The sequence below is a fragment of the Vicugna pacos genome, chromosome 12 (genome assembly GCF_048564905.1).
Source record: "Vicugna pacos chromosome 12, VicPac4, whole genome shotgun sequence".
NCBI classification, from domain to species: Eukaryota; Metazoa; Chordata; class Mammalia; order Artiodactyla; family Camelidae; genus Vicugna; species Vicugna pacos.
Window position 1 is genome coordinate 12,962,904 of NC_132998.1, and position 8,044 is coordinate 12,970,947.

The following is an 8,044-nucleotide window of genomic DNA, read 5'->3' on the forward strand; positions in this document are numbered from 1 at the left end:
TAAAGAAGTTGTGGTATATACATATATACAATGGAATACTACTCAGCAACTAAAAGAATAAAATAATGTCATTTGCAGCAACATGGATAGAGCTAGATGATCATACTAAATGAAGTAAGTTAGTCAGAGAAAGACAAACATCATATGATATCACTTATATGTGGAATCTTTAAAAATGACACAAAAGAACATACTTATAAAACAGAAAGAGACTCAAAGACAGAAAACAAACTATGGTTAGCAGTAGGGGAGGGGCAGGAGGGGATAAAATGGGAGTTTGGGATAGGCTTATACAAATTACCATATACAGAATAAACAACAAGGTCCTACTGTATAGCACAGAGAACTATACTGAATGGCTTGTAGTACTCTGTAATGAAAAAGAATATATATGTGTGTGTGTATATATATATATATGTATAACTGAATCACTATGATGTACAACAGAAACTAACACGCATTGTAAATCAAAAATAAATAAATAAAACTGGGGAAAAAAAGGCAACGATCATAACTCAACAAAAAGATAATCTAATTTTAAAATGGGCAAAGGACTTAAATAGACATTTCTCCAAAGAAGATATACAAATGACCAATGAGTGCCTGAAAAGATGCTCAACATCACTAGTCACTAGTAAGGAAATGCAAATCAAATTCACAATACCACTTCACACCTACTAAGATGGCTACAATCAAAAAAGAAATAGGGAAAATAACAATTGCTGACAAAGATGTGGAGAAATTGGAACCCTCTTACATTGCTGGTAGGAATATAAACTGGTGCAGCTGCTGTGGAAAACAGTATGGCAGTTCCTCAAAAAGTTAACTATAGAAATACTACATGATCCAGCAATTCCATTTTTCAGGTAAAGACCAAAAGAACTGAATACAGGTATTCAAACAAATACTGGTATGTGAACGTTCAAAGCAGCATTATTCACAGCAGCCAAAAGGGAGAAATGATACAACTGCCCATCAACAGATAAATGGATAAACAAAATGTGATATATCCATACAGTAGAATAGTATTCAGCTATAAAAAGAAATTAAGTGCTGATATATGCTACAACACAGACGAACATCAAAACCGTTATACTAAGTGAAAGAAGCCAGACATAAAAGGTCATATATTGTATGACTCCATTTACTGAAATATCCAGTAGAGGGAAACTTGCAGAAACAGAAAGCAGACTGGTGGTTACCAGAGACTAGGGGAGGGGAGACTGAGGAGAGACTGCTTGATGGGTATGCAGTATCCTTCAGGGTTGATGCAACACTTCTGGAACTAGATACAGTGATGACTATATAACACTGTGAATGTACTAAGTACCTCTGAACTGTATACTTTAAAAGGGTTAATTTTATGTTATGTGAATTTCATCACAAAAAAAAAAAATCCAAGTCATGACAACTCTGTAGCAGGGATTAACTGCTGTACCAATTGTGCAGCTTCAGAAACAGCTCAGAGAAATTAAATGACTTGACCAAATCCACAGAGGGAGTAAGCAGAGATAGAGATTCAGAGCCAGATTTGTTCACCAGATTTGTGCTTTTTCTTCTTTATGTTCATAGAATGTAGGACCTTGATAGCCCCTCTTCCCAACAATTAAAATTTTATGCAGAGCTGTCCATAATCCAACTTATCAACAACTCCTACCTGATACAACTAACACTTCTGTACTCTTAACAAACGTTATACAGTTTCCCTATTTTAATTATAAATTAGGAGAAAAAATCATAACATGGAAATATTATAAATATACCATCAGTATTGGCTTGATCGTAACTAATACCATTCAGCAGATCCACATTTCAGGCATCAAAAAGTCCAGCTGTCAAGAAGTTTAATAATATACTTGGGGCTATTTCACAATTGAAATGATTAGCCAGTAGAGTATGAAAGGATCATGTGTTCTCAGATTTACTGCCCAATCAAAAATGTAATCATGTAAAAATTGCATATAATTCTACTTAATCTTACTTAAATGGTAAGATTTCAGGTATCAAGTAACACGATGAAGGTGCCAAATATCCCTCCTTTTTCAGGAGCTTTTTCTACTTCATCAGGTTAGATGCCCTAACACGAATTTAGCCATCACTGCTGCTGTGTTGTTTCCTGTGCTCCCAAATTACAGTAACATCACATAACAATACACTGAAGTCTAACTTACTGGATCATAATAATATTATGGGCTGGCAGACAAATGACGAATGTCAGATAACTTTAAAAAGACTTCCATAAAATACAACCTTTGAATAGTGACAGAGGTAAAAAAGATTACCCAACTAAACTCTGTTTAAAGTATTATCAACTTAATAAGAAATTAGATAACCATCTCAAGAAACCTAGGGTGTACTGACTAGTAAGATACAATAAAACATCAGGTTTGTATCTAAGCTAAATGGCTGACTTAGTTTGTGGTAGTTCTGTACCACCCACTAATCAGGTACAATACTCTGATTTCCTGTCATTCCATCTTAGTTATAGATGAGTTTCACTGTTTTCATCAAATGTGAGGGAGCTTCTAATGATGAGATCCTTGTACTGAGGACTCGTGTGGGATATGCAGGTAGGTTATGATGGCAATTTACTATAAAGATATGAAGATAACCAAAGTAAGCAGAAGAGTCACTTCTACCACACACTAGGGCACCCTTCATAAATGAAGATATCTTCATTTATCTAACATGACCCATCCACACCCATAGAACAGTCTCATAACAAACTTCCTTCTCCTCAGTCCCAATACTCTTTAGCCAATGCTAAAGAAGAACACACACATACTCCACAGCTAATAATCATGACATCTTACTAATTAAGTCGTATAAAAATCCTTACCAGCAATCCAACATTGTCATTTAAGGTTTGAACTAGTAAGAATCCCTGTGTAAACCTCAACCACAGATTAGTCATAGGACAACAACTGCAGAGGTTGCCTTTTAGCTGATAGCGATGTCCTCAGACCCTGTAGAAAAGTTTTAAGGGCCTGGGGTTGCTGCAGAATCTGGGTGGAAGATGGATGTATATTTCAGGAATTCACCCTAAACAGCTGTCATAGTGGATTTGAACATAAAGAGTAAATGCTGGCCTCTGGCCAATCCTTAATATCCAGCAACCTCAAGATAAGGTGTTTAGAAACCTTAAGTCTTTTTAAAATATTTCAGAATAAACAGACTACATCCAAAGTAAGTGTGGTCTCACTAAGACTCCTATGACGCTCTCAGAAGATGGCATGTGAGCCTGAAGTCCCTTTGTAAACCAATAATCTCAAGAAACAAGATGGAGGGATAATTAACCTCTTTGTGACATTTAGAAAAAATGAAACGGGAGGTTAGATCCATTCTAAGAGACAGTTCACTGGCAATCTGCAGCTACTTCAATCTGTTTGGTATTATGTGACATCTCTTTCTCTCTCTCCCTCTCTCAAATATATATAAAGGGAGAGAGAAAAAATGGAATCAAATAACACTTTCTGTATTACATTACCTTCTGGAAATATTTAAAGCATATAGCAGGGACTCAAACTTTTTCCAGTGAATAAAGAAGGGATACAGAAGGTAAGCAATACTCAGCAGCTCATACATGTAAAACATTTTTAAATGGAAAAAGTACCCTGAATCTCAAAGGTAGCAAAGTAAACTGAAGATGCTCTACACTATTTTTCCCCCTTAACTGAGGTACAGGGGATTGAACCCAGGACTTTGTGCATGCCAAGCATGCACTCTACCGCTGAGCTTTTCCCGCCACCACATATACACTATTGACACATTTTTCAAATACACATACAGATAACCTTTTTAAGATAATCATCCACATTTACAGATACTTATCTTTCCACTGGAAAGATCTGTATATAACAAATGGTTCCAACACACTGAATACATTTCATACTTAAGAACTTAAAATCCCATTTTCCTCATCAACTCAACAGTCTAATAAAAGATTTTCAAAAGTAGTTTCATTGCTGAGTTGAAGTATACTTTACTGTGCTTGCTAGATGTCTTGATACATAAATATAAGTAGGCAGAAGCTAAGAGAGAGCTATGAAAACTGAATAAATCATTTCCTTTTTAATCATTGCCAGTGTAAGTATCCTTCAAACAGTACAGAAAAAGTCAGAAGAGGAAACAGCAGCCCTCAAACATAAGGTGAAGTGCTCTTCAGGTGAACACATAATAAAACCACCACTTAAAAGTAACCAAACTACCACAAAAAACTAAACATAGGACTACCATATGATCCAAAAATCTCACTTCTGGTTATACACCCAGAAGAACTGAAAGCAAGGATTCAAACAGATATTTGTACACCAATGTTCACAGCAGCATTATTCACAACAGCCAAAAGGTTGAAACAACCCATGTCCATGACAGATGAATGGATAAACAAAATGTGGCATATGCATACAATAGAACATTATCATTCCTAGAAAGTAATAAAATTCTGACACAAGCTAAAACATTGACGAACCTTGAAGATACTGTGCTAAATGAAATAAGCCAGACACAAATGGACAAACACTATATGATTCCACTTACATGCAGTACCTAAAATAGTCATATTCCTAAAGACAGAAAATGGAATAGTGGCTGCCAGGGGCTGGGATAAGACAGGAATGGGGAGTTATTGTTTAATAGGTACAGAATTTCAGTTTGGGAAGATGAAAATGTTCTGGAGATGGATGGTGGTAGTGGCTGCACAGCCATGTGACTGCACTTAATGCCACTGAACTGTAGATATAAAAAGTGATTTAAATTTAAATTTTGTGTTATTTACAATTTTTTTTTAAGTAACCAAGCAAGAATGATAGTCAAACCTTTATGGCAAAAACATACCAAGAAAAGTGTTAAGAGTCTACAATAGGCATGCTTCACTGTCACCCCCCAGAGCCTAGATGACTTACCTAAAAGTCAAGGCTTCGGAATAGAAGGAACGGATACGCCACTTTCATGCTGCCACAGGTATATATATATTATATTATCAGTATATAATGTGAATATATATTAGTAGGTGAATTATATTCTACAGTAGATCATTTGCTAAATAATGAATGGGCTCCCCTTCCCAACAATTAAATCAGAAACATATAAGCTTTACCTTCCAGTCTCCACTGTGAGCAGCAAGACTGCAATAATCAGCTTTACTTCTAACAAAGAAGCACAGTGGATCCTAAAGAGTGACTTTAAGTTTCCAGTTTTAATATGGTGGCTCTATAATAGAAACTGTAAGCAGCAAAATAATAATAATAAAATAATAATAATACATGCAAACTTCCTTCACCATCATTATGAAGTTTCTTAACCTTTCTGAGACATCTAAAATATGAGGATAATGCTTACAAATTCTTTATAAGGGTTGTTTGACGATCTAATAAAGTAATACATATAAAACACAGAGTTCAGTCCCGAGTAAACACAAATACTTAACAAATAAAAATTTCCTCCCCTCCTGCCATTCACTAGTATCTACAGCCTTTGCTACTCCTGGATCCGCCTCCAGGGACTAGACTGATGTTTAGGCCAGTAACCTCTGGCTCCTCCCTGAGGCCCCAGCTGTTTCTCTCAGTTCTAGCTGTTTTACTCCTGGTTTCTAGGCGGATGCTGTCTATATTTAAAGACAAGTATCAACTGCGGACTCAACAGGTGCTTGGAGGGCACTTGGGCACTCAGGACTTCTCGATTGTTTTCCAGAGTTAATTGGTTTTGGCTCCACAACTGGCTGTCTTGACTTCTACAGGAAGAGTGCCACGTATGCATAGTACTTCAGCAGTACACTAGACTAAACAGAAAATCAAGCATGCTCACAGGACAAACCTTTAACAAGACGTTTTTGCCTATTATCTGGACCCCAGAAGATCTGTTAAATCACAGAAGCAATAAACCTTCAATAAACTCTACAGATGTAGCCCCAGTAAACCCAATATGCATCTAAACGACTATATCAGACCCAAGTTTCAACCAATTCCTGCTTCTAGCACTACAACCAAGACTGGGAGGAAGAGAGCGCAGGAACATCAGGCAGAGAAGATTTAAAGAAGGCATCTAACAGAGCTAGATCTGAATTCTGCTTTATTTACTAGCTTTAGTAAGTTGTTTAACCTCTTACTTTACAAAAAAGGAAGTTAACTGTGAGGATTAAATTAACCGAGATAATACATGCAAAATAATCTTAGCACCTTGCCTAGCCTACTCTAAGACGTCAATAAACAGCCTCATTATTACTAATGAGGAAACTGCACTCACCTCCTGCTTTGTTCAGTTTTTTTAACATAGAAAAGTGACAACTTAGATCATTATTTTTGGACCTTTATTAAGTAGTCTAATGCTACTATTCAAGACATAGCTGAGAGATATAAACCTTCTGAAAAATTCCCAGAAATCTTAGATGAGTCAGCAAAACTTAGTGCCCAATAAATAAAAAGCTTTAATATGGACTATTTATGAACACATAATGGTAACAACAATTTCAAAATCAGCAATCTTGTATCTAAAACCATTCAGAATCTGGTCTGGAAATCCAAGTATCAAGGAAATGCAAAGATCATAACTCCAGAAATACTTTCCCACGATATTTTTAAATCACCTTAATTCAAACTGGAAGGTACAAAGCAGCCTGATAATTTGAAATCAGTATCAAGAATTTCTTGAGGCAAAATCCAAACTCTTTCCCACAAGCAGAAAACCAGTAACAGATGGTACATGATAATTTCTCAGTGAGAAACTGTAATTCTAACAAAGTACAGATAACTTTGATTTTTATCAAGGTTGTTCATCACCTTTTGGTCTAAATGAAAACAAACTCTTGGTTCTCCCCCAAACATCCTAAACTCTGCATTATCACTGAGGTCAGTGATACTCAAAGCAAGATGCCTACTTTCAGTGATCTGTCCTCTCCTGGTTCATTAACCACAGGTAAATTACATACAGAGGGGAAATATATATTACAGGCAGGTTTTATCAATGAAATGGACTACAAATGATAACCAAATTACTAAAAGAGCGGCTTGCACTACTTGGCAGAGGAACATGCCAGAGAAAGATTCACCTTATAAAAGAACCCAGTCATACTGGATGAATTAGGAGAAAGATGCCACTCCAATCAACCTACCCTATACTCTGTAACTGGATTTACCCTTCTGCTTTAATTCAAGCCCAAACCACGTCTATTTTATTTCTCTGCCCCTCTCTGCTTTATTTTCCGTTGTTTCCTGCTCCCCTCATTCCACGAATGTCCTTCTACCTCTTATTTTCAAATCCCACTTTGTCTCCAAATCCTAGGGACTTCGGACACCCACGCAGATGACCTTAACGCATCCGCGCACAATTCCCAATTCACTGTACTTCTCATACCAAATGATCCATTCTTTCATTCCTTTCGATCTCTCGTTGTTTCTTAAAATCCAGTACCCTACACACGCTCACACCAGAGTTCCCCCTCACTCCATTGTTTCCCGGCCTATGCCTCAGGAAATCCCCCAACTCGGACCCGTGTGCTTCGGGCTGCCCCACTGACCCCAGAAACCTTTCACCATCTGGCACTCCAAGTCCCAAAGGGCTCAAGTCCCCCTCCCCCTCGGTACCCCAACCCCCAACAACTGCCCCCTCCCCCTGTGCCCTCTCTCAGTCCCGCTCTCTGCACCTCAGTGATCCCCCTTCACCCCCTACAAACCCCTCCACTCAGCACCCTCAGCCTCACCTACCCCAGGCCCCCGCAGTCGCCGCGTCCCCCTAGTTCCGGCTCGGCGTCCGGGACGCTCCGGGGTCTGAGAAGAGGAAAGGAGCTCCTCCGCGCCTCCTCCTCCTCTTCTAGAGCCGCCGCCGTCACGCTCCTCCCCCAGCTCTCCCGGAGCCGGACGCCGCCCCGCCCCCACCAATCCTTTCCCTGCTTCCCCCTTCGGCCGGGCGGCGGACTGTGAATCGCAGCCGAGGCTGGGGGCCGGAGTGCCAACGGATCCACACCAACCTCTCCGGTGCTAGAGCTCTTTGCCCCGCCCCGGAGCCCGCTCGGGCGCGTGCGCGCCGGCCTGCCAGCGCACAGGGCGCG

The 8,044-nt window shown here is 38.9% G+C and overlaps 1 protein-coding gene across 3 annotated transcripts in view; it reads right to left on the minus strand.

Moving 5' to 3' along the window:
* SPATS2 (spermatogenesis associated serine rich 2) overlaps positions 1 to 7,939 on the minus strand; it is a 94,592-nt gene extending 86,653 nt beyond the window's left edge. Inside the window, exon 1 of one of the 3 annotated variants that reach the window (XM_006202939.4) lies at positions 7,701 to 7,939. The gene's annotated coding sequence lies outside the window, so the exon portion shown is untranslated. Of the gene's footprint in view, positions 1 to 5,098; positions 5,197 to 7,696 lie in introns of those variants that run through there. The other 2 variants (XM_015238089.3, XM_072972847.1) reach the window with 2 other exon arrangements.
* Positions 7,940 to 8,044: the final 105 nt, after the last annotated feature.